The sequence below is a fragment of the Triticum urartu genome, chromosome 4A, assembly GCF_056163025.1.
Source record: "Triticum urartu cultivar PI428250 chromosome 4A, HENAU_Tu73, whole genome shotgun sequence".
Classification (NCBI taxonomy): domain Eukaryota; kingdom Viridiplantae; phylum Streptophyta; class Magnoliopsida; order Poales; family Poaceae; genus Triticum; species Triticum urartu.
Window position 1 is genome coordinate 19,068,147 of NC_141876.1, and position 15,292 is coordinate 19,083,438.

Here is a 15,292-nt window from a genome sequence, read left to right on the forward strand (position 1 = left end):
GCGCGCCAAATGTCGGATCACGGGTTCCGGTAGACCCTTAAGGTTCGAACACTGGGGTGCGCGCGGAGATTACGCCTTCAACCTCACCGTCTCGCAAGGATCTAAACTACTAAAAGAACTGCGCAAGAGACACAAGATTTATACTGGTTCGGGCCACCGATGTGGTGTAAAACCCTAATCCAGTGTGTGGTTGGTGGATTGCCTCCTGGGGCTGGTGATGATGAACAATACAAGGGAAAACAGCCTCGCGAGGGTCTATTCTTGGCTGGGGTGATGAATTGCTAGAGGGAGCTCAGTCACCCTTTCTCTCTCTCACTCTCTCGCTCTGCTTCCTACCAATCTCCAACTGATCGAACCCCTTGCTATGTGGGTGGCTACTCCTATTTATAGAGGCCCTGGTCCTCTTCCCAAATATTGAGCGGGAAGGGAGCCAACAATGGCGGGCTAATTTGAAGGGGAACATCTAGTACATCTATCCTGACAAAAGCAGTCTTCGCCTGCCAAAGGCTCTGGTGATGACGCCGCGCTGGGCTCCATGGTGAACTCCGTCTCGTAGTCCTCTTGGTCCTGGTCTCGTTGCACTAAAGTGGCAACCTTTGCCTGATGCCTCGGTACTCCACGGCTGCGCTTGTCCCCTTTGCACCGAAGAGGAAAGAAGGACGCTGCGCGCGCTGGCGCCCGCCTGGCGCCCTGAGTCGTCATGGCTTGCGTCATGGGCACCTCGCGACGTACCCCGCCTTGAGCTCTCCGCCTCCTCGTGAGCCAGCCTGATGAGGCTTCGCCTGAGGATGCGCCGTGTCGTCCGCCTCGCGAGGCTTGGCCCCTCGCGAGGGTCTTGAGTCTTGTGTTGATGAAGATGGGCCGCGCTGGGCCCCCACTTGAGCCACGCCGCAGGCCGCAGGCAGGCAAGTCTGGGGGAACCCCGTTCCCAGAACGGCGACAACGACGAATTCGTCGTTGTCGAGGCTTTCCTCGTCTTCGGAGGGAGGCATATAGTTATCGTCCTCGACCTCTCTGTCTGCCGCTCTCTCATGAGGGCTAGCTTCTCCATCCTCCTGTGCTGAATCTTGCTGGAGGGGGTTTTCTTCGGCACTCTCCAGAGTATTATTATCTTCCGTGCTGGAATCGCCGTATTTTCTTTGGCGGGATTTTGAGTAGCGCCGCTGACGCCGGCGCTTAGGTTGTTTCTTGGAGGGGTCATCCTCCACTGTTCCATCGCCATCTCCTTCTTTTGGGGTGTCCACCATGTATATGTCATATGACGAGGTGGCTTTCCAGGGCCCAATAGGCGCTGGTTCTTCATCGTCTCCTGCATCGGCGTCCATACCGTTGATGTCTTCGGAGTCGAAGTCGAGCATGTCGGTTAAATCATCGACAATGGCTACAAAGTGGGTGGTGGGTGGGCTTTGAATTTCTTCATCGTCCGTATCCCAACCTTGCTGACCGTAGTCTGGCTAGGGCTCTCCTGATAAAGAGAGAGACTTTAGTGTCTTCAGAATATCGCCGAAAGGCGAGTGCTGAAAGATGTCCGCGGCAGTAAACTCCATGATCGGCGCCCAATCGGATTCGATCGGCAGGGGAGCGGAGGGTTCGGAGTCCAGAGAGGAGTCCGACTCCTTGGAGTCACAAGTCTCGCGGAGTGCGGGGCTGGTGTTCGGCTCGATCACCGTTGGGATCGCAGCCCCTGAGGCGGTGTCCAACCACCCATCCTCGATCGGCATAGTCGGCTCCGAATTAAGGGTCGAAGCCGATGCAGGTGCGGCCTCCAGGGCACTGCTCGGCGGCACAGCTAGATCAAGCTTGTCGTGACAGTGCGGCGCGCTCGGCAGTGGCTCGAATCCGTCGAAGATCAAGTCCCCGTGGATGTCAGCCGTGTAGTTTAAACTTCCAAATTTGACCCGACGGCCAGGGGCATAGCTTTCGATCTGCTCCAGATGGCCAAGTGAATTGGCCCGCAGTGCGAAGCCGCCGAAGACGAAGATCTGTCCGGGGAGGAAGGTCTCACCCTGGACTGGATCGCTGTCGATGATCGTAGGAGCCATCAAGCCTAACGGCGACGACACAGCGGAACTCTCAATGAAAGCACCAATGTCGGTGTCGAAACCGGCGGATCTCGGGTAGGGGGTCCCGAACTGTGCGTCTAGGCCACATGGTAACAGGAGGCAAGGGACACGAAGTTTTACCCAGGTTTGGGCCCTCTCGATGGAGGTAAAACCCTACGTCCTGCTTGATTAATATTGATGATATGGGTAGTACAAGAGTAGATCTACCATGAGATCGGAGAGGCTAAACCCTAGAAGCTAGCCTATGGTATGATTGTTGTTCTGTATGTTGTCCTACGGACTAAAACCCTCCGGTTTATATAGACACCGGATAGGGTTAGGGTTACACAAAGTTGGTTACAATGGTAGGAGATCTACATATTCGTATCGCCAAGCTTGCCTTCCACGCCAAAGAAAGTCCCTTCCGGACATGGGACGAAGTCTTCAATCTTGTATCTTCATAGTCCAGGAGTCCGGCTGAAGGTATAGTCTGGCTATCCGGACACCCCCTAATCCAGGACTCCCTCACCCTTTGAGGGCAGCATAGAGGAACCACATCGTGATGATGTGGAAGGGTTTATTGATATGATCGCTATAGGGGAGACGAGGAAGGTTTTCGATGCAAGAATTACTAGCATAGATTTTCCTATTCTACGTTACTTTGCAATATTTGCTAGTAGATGCATAATTGGTCGCGGGAACTGTGGAAACCTTAGTGCCCCTGATATTGTAATTTTGCGCCATGCTTTGTTTTGTGATACCACTTTTAGTTTAGGCGCTATTGTTGCTAAATTGTTAAATCTGAACCGTACAAAGGGTCCTGTCTTTGGAGGCATCTTTGCCTCGTGCCTTGCTGCACACTTTAACATACCTATTAGGCATTATGAGAAAGAGGAAAAGTTGCTGCCTCCTATTTTTCTAGATTATAAGAGTATGGTAGCACATGATTTTATTGTTAAGAATAAGAAGAAGATGCTTAACTATAGACTGGTATTTGATAAGAATTACTTTGAGACTATTACCTTGCCTGCTCCCTCTTTGTTCAACATATTTTCAGGCACGTACCTTGTTTTGCCGGAGGCCGTTCAGGCATACCAGAGCCTGACATCAGCTCTAGAGCTGGAGCCACTATTTGATCCTCGCTGTCAGTCTGTTTATCAGTGGGATACGGAGGAGGTCGCCAACCAGTGGCACCCCGAGGACCCTCCTCAGTACACCGGAGAGGGCAGTTTTGATCCGTGGGCATAGACAAACTTAGGCCAAAAGCCTAAGCTTGGGGGAGTACGTATTTCTCACCGACATTACATTCATGTTCACACACTCATGCCAGTTGTCGGTGCTCATACTTTTTCATTATATCATCCATGCTAGTTTAGTTTCTTTTTAAGATTTCTTCCTATGTGTTTGAAAAACCTTAAGAAAAACCAAAAAAATTAGTTGTAGCTTTTAGCTAGTTTACTTTCCATGTCTGTAGTAGTAGAAATTAAAAAGAAAACCCAAAAATATTTCTCATTCTTCTCTTGCTTGTTGGGAGCTTTCCGTGTAAATAGTTTTATTTCCTTTCTTTTCTGTGGGGGTCGAGAGGAGAAGATCATGATGAAAATGTTGAGTGGTTCTTGCTACCTCTTAAGCGTGCGTTGGATTTCCCCGAAGAGGAAGGGATGATGCAGTAGAGTAGCGTAAGTATTTATCTCAGTTTTTGAGAACCAAGGTATCAATCTAGTAGGAGGCCACGCTCAAGTCCCTCGTACCTGCACAAAATGATAGCTACTCGCAACCAACGCGATTAGGGGTTGTCAATCCCTTCACGGTCACTTACGAGAGTGACATCTGATAGATATAATATTTTTGGTATTTTTGGTATAGAGATGCAAAGTGAAAAGTAAAAGTCAAAGTAAAAAGCAAAGCAAGATTAAAGTGATGGATATTAATATGATGAGAATAGACCCGGGGGCCATAAGTTTCACTAGTGGCTTCTCTCAAGAGCATAAGTATTCTACGGTGGGTGAACAAATTACTGTTGAGAAATTGACAGAATTGATCATAGTTATGAGAATATCTAGGCATGATCAAGTATATAGGCATCACGTCCGTGACAAGTAGACCGAAACGATTCTGCATCTACTACTATTACTCCACTCATCAACCGCTATCCAGCATGCATCTAGAGTATTAAGTTAAAAACAGAGTAACGCTTTAAGCAAGATGACATGATGTAGAGAGATAAATTCATGCAATATGAAATAAACCCCATCTTGTTATCCTTGATGGCAACGATGCAATACGTGCCTTGCTGCCCCTTCTGTCACTGGGAAAGGACACTGCAAGATCGAACCCAAAGCTAAGCACTTCTCCCATGGCAAGAACTACCAATCTAGTTGGCCAAACCAAACAGATAATTCGAAGAGACTTGCAAAGATAACCAATCATACATAAAAGAATTCAGAGAAGATTCAAATATTATTCATAGATAGACTTGATCATAAACCCACAATTCATCAGTCTCAACAAACACACCGCAAAAAGAAGAAGATTACATCGAATAGATCTCCACAAGAGAGGGGAGAACTTTGTATTGAGATCCAAAAAGAGAGAAGAAGCCATCTAGCTACTAACTATGGACCCGAAGGTCTGAGGTAAACTACTCACACTTCATCGGAGAGGCTATGATGATGTAGAAGCCCTCCGTGATGACGGCCCTCTCCGGCGGAGCTCTGGAACAGGCCCCAAGATGGGATCTCGTGGATACAGAAAGTTGTGGCGGTGGAATTAGGTTTTTGTCTCCCCTTCTGATCGTTTGGGGGTACGTAGGTATATATAGGAGGAAGGACTACGTCGGTGGAGCACCGAGGGGCCCACGAGGTAGGGGGCGCGCCCTAGGGGGGGGCCCACCCTCGTGAGCGCCTCTTTGACTCCTTGGAGTAGGGACCAAGTCTCCTGGATCACGTTCGGTGAGAAAATCACGTTCCCGAAGGTTTTATTCCGTTTGGACTCCGTTTGATATTCTGTTTCTCTGAAATACTAAAATAGGCAAAAAAAAATAGCAATTCTGGGCTGGGCCTCCGGTTAATAGGTTAGTCCCAAAAATAATATAAAAGCGGAAAATAAAGCCTAATATAGTCCAAAACAGTAGATAATATAGCATGGAGCAATCAAAAATTATAGATACGTTGGAGACGTATCAGGCATCCCCAAGCTTAATTCCTGCTCGTCCTCGAGTAGGTAAATGATAAAAGAGAATTTTTGATGTGGAGTGCTACTTGGCATAATTTCAATGCAAATCTTCTTAATTGTGATATGAATATTCAGATTCAAAAGATTCAAGACAAAAGTTTATATTGACATAAAAATAATAATACTTCAAGCATACTAACAAAGCAATTATGTCTTCTCAAAATATCATGGCCAAAGAAAGTTATCCCTACAAAATCATATAGTCTGGCTATGCTCTATCTTCACCAAACAAAGTATTTAAATCATGCACAACCCCGATGACAAGCCAAGCAATTGTTTCATACTGCAACTTTTTCAAAACTTTTTCAATCTTCACGCAATACATGAGCGTCAGCCATGGATATAGCACTATAGGTGGAATAGAATGGTGGTTGTGGAGAAGACAAAAAGGAGAAGATAGTCTCACATCAACTAGGCGTATCAATGGGCTATGGAGATGCCCATCAATAGATATCAATGTGAGTGAGTAGGGATTGCCATCCAACGGATGCACTAGAGCTATAAGTATATGAAAGCTCAAAAAGAAACTAAGTGGGTGTGCATCCAACTTGCTTGCTCATGAAGACCTAGGGCAATTTGAGGAAGCCCATCATTGGAATATACAAGCCAAGTTCTATAATGAAAGATTCCCACTAGTATATGAAAGTGACATAACATGAGAGACTCTCTACTATGAAGATCATGGTGCTACTTTGAAGCACAAGTGTGGTAAAAGGATAGTAGCATTGTCCCTTCTCTCTTTTTCTCTCATTTTTTTATTTGGGCCTTTTCTCTCTTTTTTTATGGCCTCTTTTTTATTTGGGCTTCTTTGGCCTCTTTTATTTATTTTTCGTCCGGAGTCTCATCCCGACTTATGGGGGAATCATAGTCTCCATCCTTCTTTCCTCACTTGGGACAATGCTCTAAAAATGATGATCATCACACTTTTATTTTTCTTACAACTCAACAATTACAACTCGATACTTAGAACAAAATATGACTCTATATGAATGCCTCCGGAGGTGTACCGGGATATGCAATATGACAATGATGAATGTGTCATGATAAACAGAATGGTGGAAAGTTGCATGACAATATATCTCGGAATGGCTATGGAAATGCCATGATAGGTAGGTATGGTGGCTGTTTTGAGGAAGGTATATGGTGGGTGTATGATACCGGCGAAAGGTGCGTGGTATTAGAGAGGCTAGCAAAGGTGGAAGGGTGAGAGTGCGTATAATCCATGGACTCAACATTAGTCATAAAGAACTCATATACTTATTGCAAAAATCTAGAAGTTACCAAAGCAAAGTATTACGCGCATGCTCCTAGGGGGATAGATTGGTAGGAAAAGACCATCGCTCGTCCCCGACCGCCACTCATAAGGAAGACAATCAATAAATAAATCATGCTCCGACTTCATCACATAACGGTTCACCATACGTGCATGCTACAGGAATCACAAACTTTAACACAAGTATTCTTTAAATTCACAACTACTCAACTAGCATGACTCTAATATTATCACCTCAATATCTCAAAACAATTATCATGCTTCAATCTTTTCTTAGTATTCAACACACTCAAAAGAAAGTTTCACAAATCTTGAATACCAAGCATATTATTATTAAGCAAATTACCATGCTGTTAAGAGACTCTCAAAATAATTTAAGTGAAGCATGAGAGATCAATAGTTTCTTTAAAACAAATCCACCACCGTGCTCTAAAAGATCTAAGTGAAGCACATAGAGCAAAATTATAACGCTCAAAAGATATAAGTGAAGCACATAGAGCAAAACTACATAGCTCAAAAGATATAAGTGAAGCACATAGAGAAAAACTACATAGCTCAAAAGATATAAGTGAAGCACATAGAGCAAAACTACTTAGCTCAAAAGATATAAGTGAAGCACATAGAGTATTCTATCAATTTTTTTTGAAATGGAGGCAAAGATTGCCTCATCTATTAAATAAGCAGAAGAGAATTGCCCAGTTAATTACGGAAAACCGGGCAAAAACCGGATTCTATCAAATTTTAATTCATGTATGGCTCTCTCAAAAGGTGTGTACAGCAAGGATTATTGTGGCATACTAAAACACAAAGACACAAATAATACAAGACGCTCCAAGCAAAACACATATCATGTTGGTGAATAAAAATATAGCTCCAAGTAAATTACCGATGGAAGTGGACGAAAGAGGGGATGCCTTCCGGGGCATCCCCAAGCTTTGAATTTTTGGTGTCCTTGGATTATCTTGGGGGTGCCATGGGAATCCCCAAGCTTAGGCTCTTGCCAATCCTTGTTCCATAATCCATCAAAATAATTCACCCAAAACTTGAAAACTTCACAACACAAAACTTAAAGTAGAAAACTCGTGAGCTCCGTTAGCGAAAGAAAACAAAAACCACTTCAAGGTACTGTAATGAACTCATTCTTTATTTATATTGGTGTTAAACCTACTGTATTCCAACTTCTCTATGGATTATAAACTATTTTACTAGCCATAGATTCATCAAAATAAGCAAACAACACACGAAAAACAGAATCTGCCAAAAACAGAACAGTCTGTAGTAATCTGTAGCTAGCGCAAGATCTGAAACCCCACAAATTCTAAAATAAATTGCTGGACATGAGGAATTTATCTATTAATAATCTGAAAAAATAATTAACTAAATATCACTCTTCAAATAAAAATGACAGCAGTTCTCGTGAGCGCTAAAGTTTCTGTTTTTCACAGCAAGTTCAACAAGACTTTCCCCAAGTCTTCCCAACGGTTCTACTTGGCACAAACACTAATTAAACACAAAAAACACAACCAAAACAGAGGCTAAATAATTTATTTATTACTAAACAGGATAAGAAAGCAAGGAATACAAATAAAATTGGGTTGCCTCCCAACAAGCGCTATCGTTTAACGCCCCTAGCTAGGCATAAAAGCGAGGATAGATCTAGGTAGTGCCGTAGTAATAAGATATATCGGTGAAACTCATTTCATATTATCTACGTTCAGCAGCAAGTTTTCTTGGAGGCAAGCAAAAGTAGTCAAAAGGGCTAAATTTAATAGGACAGAAGTCCCCAAGATCAATTTTAGGAGGTATAGATTCCTCTTTCGGCCCTTCGTATTGTACAACCAATTCATCATTATAAGCATTCTTTTGATAGAACCTTGTGAGCCTAAACTCAAGAGAGCACCCTAGCTCATTATTTTGAATAGCCAAATCATCATTAAGTTCAGAGATTCTATCAATTAAAATATTGATTGGCACCTTTTTTCTAAGGTTTTCACTAAAACCTACATAGTCAAGGGATTGAAAGCGCATAATTTCTTCTTGATCGAAGAGGATAGAATCTATGGGAGGACAACCAGCGTCCACCCTATAGTGCGCGAAGATTACTTTGGCTTCTTTTATTATAAATCTAAATTCATGAGCCAAAAAGATAGTAGTGGCACGCTTAACAGAAGAATGCTCGATATTAGAAAATTCTAGGAAAACTCTTTGTATAGATGGGTGCATATGCATAATTTGCCTTTCAAGTTCAACGATAAGCATGGCAATAGCGTCCGCAAGACTACTAGTTCTATGGAGAATAGAACCGCCCATAGAGGGCAAAGCACCGGCACAAGTAAAGAAATCTTGAATAACTCCTTTTCCAATAATATTACCACTACCGATTCGAAATCTTTTTGTATGGTAGGTAGGGAGTTCTTCAGCAGGAGCATCAGAATTTTCCATGATATTGTTATCGCCCATATCGGCGATAAATTCCCCAATTTCAGACATAACGACAAGCAAGAAAACTAGCACACGAGCAAACAAGAAGGCAAGCGGGGAAAAAGAGGCAAATAGAGAGGGAGGATAGAGAAAGAGAGGGCGAATACAACGGCAAGGGTGAAGTGGGGGAGAGGAAAACGAGAGGCAAATAGCAAATAATGTAATGCGAGAGATAGGGATTGTGATGGGTACTTGGTATGTTGACTTTTTGCGTAGACTCCCCGGCAACGGCGCCAGAAATCCTTCTTGCTACCTCTTGAGCTTGCGTTGGATTTCCCCGAAGAGGAAGGGATGATGCAGCAGAGTAGCATAAGTATTTCCCTCAGTTTTTGAGAACCAAGGTATCAATCCAGTAGGAGGCCACGCTCAAGTCCCTCGTACCTGCACAAAATGATAGCTACTCGCAACCAACGTGATTAGGGGTTGTCAATCCCTTCACGGTCACTTACGAGAGTGAGATATGATAGATATAATATTTTTGGTATTTTTGGTATAGAGATGCAAAGTGAAAAGTAAAAGGCAAAGTAAAAAAGCAAAGCAAGATTAAAGTGATGGAGATTAATATGATGAGAATAGACCCGGGGGCCATAGGTTTCACTAGTGGCTTCTCTCAAGAGCATAAGTATTCTACGGTGGGTGAACAAATTACTGTTGAGCAATTGACAGAATTGAGCATAGTTATGAGAATATCTAGGCATGATCATGTATATAGGCATCACGTCCGTGACAAGTAGACCGAAATGATTCCGCATCTACTACTATTACTCCACTCATCGACCGCTATCCAGCATGCATCTAGAGTATTAAGTTAAAAACAGAGTAACGCTTTAAGCAAGATGACATGATGTAGAGAGATAAATTCATGCAATATGAAATAAACCCCATCTTGTTATCCTCGATGGCAACGATGCAATACGTGCCTTGATGCCCCTTCTGTCACTGGGAAAGGACACCGCAAGATCGAACCCAAAGCTAAGCACTTCTCCCATGGCAAGAACTACCAATCTAGTTGGCCAAACCAAGCGGATAATTCGAAGAGACTTGCAAAGATAACCAATCATACATAAAAGAATTCAGAGAAGATTCAAATATTATTCATAGATAGACTTGACCATAAACCCACAATTCATTGGTCTCAACAAACACACCGCAAAAACAACAAGATTACATCGAATAGATCTCCAGAAGAGAGGGGAGAACTTTGTATTGAGATCCAAAAAGAGAGAAGAAGCCATCTAGCTACTAACTATGGACCCAAAGGTCTGAGGTAAACTACTCACACTTCATCGGAGAGGCTATGATGATGTAGAAGCCCTCCGTGATGACGGCCCTCTCCGGCGGAGCTCCGAAACAGACCCCAAGATGGGATCTCGTGGATACAGAAAGTTGTGGCGGTGGAATTAGGTTTTTGGCTCCCCTTATGATCGTTTGAGGGTACATAGGTATATATAGGAGGAGGGAGTACGTCGGTGGAGCACTGAGGGGCCCACGAGGCAGGGGGGCGCGCCCTAGGGGGGGGCCGCCCCCACCCTCGTGACCGCCTCTTTGACTCCTTGGAGTAGGGTCCAAGTCTCCTGGATCACGTTTGGTGAGAAAATCACATTCCCGAAGGTTTTATTCCGTTTGGACTCCGTTTGATATTCTGTTTCTCCAAAATACCGAAATAGGCAAAAAAACAACAATTCTGGGCTGGGCCTCCGGTTAATAGGTTAGTCCCAAAAATAAGATAAAAGTGGAAAATAAAGCCCAATATAGTCCAAAACAGTAGATAATATAGCATGGAGCAATAAAAAATTATAGATACGTTGGAGACGTATCAGCTCTCATATGCATTATTGTTGATCTAACAAAGAGCCCATATTACCTTGTCTCCTCCTTTGAATTGAATGCTTGCAGATTCTAGCATAGTCCAATGCACGTGCACTATTATTATTATTATCCACACTATTCGATTGTGCAAGTGAAAGGCAATAATGACGATATATGATGAACTGATTGAGATGAGAAAAGCTGGTATGAACTCGACCTCTCTTGTTTTTGTAAATATGATTAGTTCATCATTCCTGATTCAGCCTATTATGAATGAAACATGTTTGCAATGACAATTAGAGATTATAGTTGCTCATGCCATGCTTAATTGTCTAGGAGTTTATATGGTTTACCTTGCGTGCCAACATGTTATTAAAATGGTTGCGACGTGGTATGATAGGGTGGTATCCTCCTTTCAACAATTCGAGTGGCTTGACTTGGCACATGTTCATGCATGTAGTTGAAACAAAATCAACATAGCTGATACGTCCATTTTGCATCATGCTTTTATATCGATATTTATTACATTATGGACTATTATTTCACTTTATGTCACAATACTTATGGCTATTCTCTCTTATTTTACAAGGTTTACATAAGGAGGGAGAATGCCGGCAGCTGGAATTCTGGGCTGGAAAAGGAGCAAATATTGGAGACCTATTCTGCGCAACTCCAGAAGTCCTGAAACTCCACGGAACGTCTTAAAATAAATAAAGAAAAATCCACGCCAAAGATGAAGGCCAGGGGTCCACACCCTCCTCACGAGGGTGCCCCCCCTAGGGCGCGCCCCCTACCTCGTGGGCCCCCTGGTGGCTCTTCGACGTCCATCCTCTCCTATATGAAGTCTTTCGATGAGAAAAAAATAGAGGGAACTTTTTGGGACGAGACTCCGCCACCACGAGGCGGAACCTTGGCGGATCCAATCTAGAGCTCCGACAGAGCTGTTCTGCCGGAGATACTTCCCCCCGGGAGGGGGAAATCATCACCATCGTCATCACCAACGCTCCTCTCATCGGGAGAGGGCAATCGCCATCAACATCTTCACCAGCACCATCTCATCTCCAAACCCTAGTTCATCTCTTGTATCCAATTCTTGTCTCAAAGTCCGGGATTGGTGCTAGTAGGTTGCTAGTAGTGTTGATTACTCCTTGTAGTTGATGCTAGTTGGTTTATTTGGTGGAAGATCATATGTTCAGATCCTATATGCATATTGTTACCCCTCTGATTATGAACATGAATATGCTTTGTGAGTAATTACGTTTGTTCCTGAGGACAAGGTAGAAGTCTTGCTATTAGTAGTCATGTGAATTTGGTATTCGTTTGATATTTTGATAAGATGTATGTTGTCTAGCCTCTAGTGGTGTTATGTGAACGTCGACTACATAACACTTCACCATTATTTGGGCCTAGAGGAAGGCATTGTGAAGTGATAAGTAGATGATGGGTTGCTAGAGTAATAGAAGCTTAAACCATAGTTTATGCGTTGCTTCATAAGGGGCTGATTTGGATCCATATGTTTCGTGCTATGGTTAGGTTTACCTTAATACTTTTTTTGTAGTTGCGGATGCTTGCAATAGAGGTTAATCATAAGTGGGATGCTTGTTCAAGTAAGGACAACACCCAAGCACCGGTCCACCTACATATCAAATTATCAAAGTATCAAACGCGAATCATATGAACGTGATGAAAACTAGCTTGACGATATTCCCATGTGTTCTCGGGAGCGCTTTTCCTATTATAAGAGTTTGTTCCGGCTTGTCCTTTGTTACAAAAGGATTGGGCCACCTTGCTGCACTTTATTTACTTTTGTTACTTGTTGCTCGTTACAATCTATCCCGTCACAAAACTATCTGTTACCACTTATTTCAGTACTTGCAGAGAATACCTTGCTGAAAACCGCTTATCATTTCCTTCTGCTCCTCGTTGGGTTTGATACTCTTACTTATCGAAAGGACTACGATAGATCCCCTATACTTATGGGTCATAAAGACTCTTTTCTGGCGCCGTTGCCAGGGAGTATAGCTCCTTTGGTAGGTGGAATTTGGTAAGGAAAAATTTATATAGTGTGCTGAAATTTACTGTCACTTGTTACTATGGAAAGTAATTCTCTGAGGGGCTTGTTCGGGGTATCTTCACCCCGTCCAGTAGAGCAAAGATTTTCTCCTCAACCTACTGAACCTATTGAAAATGAAACTCCTTTTGAATTTCCTTCGGGTATAATGGAAAAACTGCTAGCTAACCCTTTTACAGGAGATGGAACAAAGCATCCTGATGAGCACTTAATATATGTGGATGAAGTTTGTGGATTATTTAAGCTTGCAGGTATACCCGATGATGTTGCTAAGAAGAAGGTCTTCCCTTTATCTTTGAAGGGAGACGCATTGATATGGTATAGGCTATGTGATGATATGAGATCATGGGACTATAAAAGATTGAAGCTCAATTTCATCAAAAGTATTACCCTATGCATCTTGTTCATCGTGATCGCAATTATATATATAATTTCTGGCCTTGCAAAGGAGAAAGCATCGCTCAAGCTTGGGGGAGGCTTAAATCAATGTTATATTCATGCCCCAATCATGAGCTCTCAAGAGAAATGATTATTCAAAATCTATATGCTCGGCTTTCTGATAACAATCGCACCATGCTCGCTACTTCTTGTTCTGGCTCTTTTATGATGAAGACTATTGAATTCAGATGGAATTTATTGGATAGAATTAAACGCAACTCTGAAGATTGGGACCTCGATGAAGGTAAAGAGTCAGGTATGGCACCTAAGTTTGATTGTGTTAAATCTTTTATGGATACCGATATTTTCCGTAAGTTTAGCACTAAATATGGACTTGACTCTGAGATAGTAGCTTCTTTCTCTGAATCTTTTGCTACTTATGTTGATCTCCCTAAGAAGAAATGGTTTAAATATCATCCTCCCATAGAAGTAAAAGTAGCTGCACCTATTAAAGTTGAAGAAAAGACTGTCACTTATAATGATCCTATTGTTCCTACTTCTTATATTGAGAAACCACCTTTCCCTGTTAGAATAAAGGATCATGCTAAAGCTTCAACTGTTGTTCGTAAAAGCAATATTAGAACTTATACACCTCCTGAGCAAGTTAAAGTAGAACCTAATATTGCTATTGTTAAAGATCTCTTGTCTGATAATATTGGTGGGCATGTTATTCAGTTCGAAGGTGAAACTGCTAGAATTGCTAAACCTTGTGATAAAGATAAACATAGACCTGTGGTAGGCGTGCCTGTTATTTCTGTTAAAATAGGAGATCATTGTTATCATGGCTTATGTGATATGGGTGCTAGTGCTAGTGTAATACCTATTGACTTATATGAAGAAACTAAGAATGAAATTGCACCTACTGAGTTAGAAGGTATTGATGTCACAATTAAACTTGCCAATAGAGATACTATTTCACCAATTGGGATTGTTAGAGATGTTGAAGTGTTGTGTGGGAAAACTAAATATCCTGTTGATTTTCTTGTTCTTGGTTCCCCACAAGATAGCTTTTGTCCCATTATATTTGGTAGACCCTTCTTAAATACTGTCAATGCTACCATAGATTGCACAAAGAATGTTGTTACTATTGGCTTGGATGATATGGTTCATGAGTTTAATTTCTCTAAATTTAGTAAACAACATCGTGAGGGAGAATTACCTAGTAAGGATGAAATTATTGGTCTTGCTTCTATTGCCGTACCTCCTAGTGATCCTATAGAACACTATTGTCTAGACCATGAAAATGATATGTTCATGAATGAAAGAAGGGAAATAGATGAAGTATTCTTTAAACAGGAACCTATTCTGCAACACAATTTGCATGTTGAAATTTTAGGGGATCCTCCTCCACCCAAGGGTGATCCCGTGTTTGAGCTTAAACCTTTGCCTGACAATCTTAAATATGCTTATCTTGATGAAAAGAAGATATATCCTGTTATTATTAGTGCTAACCTTTCAGAGCATGAAGAAGAAAGATTATTGAAAACTCTGAAGAAGCATCATGCTGCTATTGGATATACTCTTGATGATCTTAAGGGAATTAGTCCCACTCTATGTCAACATAAAATAAATTTGGAAGCAGATGCCAAACCAATTTGTGATCCTCAACGATGTGTGAATCCTAAAATGAAAGAAGTGGTAAGAAAAGAAATACTAAAGCTTCTGGAGGCAGGTATAATCTATCCCGTTGCTGATAGTGAGTGGGTAAGTCCTGTCCATTGTGTCCCTAAGAAGGGAGGTATTACTGTTGTTCCTAATGATAAAGATGAATTGATTCCACAAAGAATTATCACAGGTTATAGGATGGTAATTGATTTCTGCAAATTAAATAAAGCTACTAGGAAAGATCATTACCCCTTACCTTTTATTGATCAAATGCTAGAAAGATTATGCAAACATACACACTATTGCTTTCTAGATGGTTATTCTGGTTTCTCTCAAATA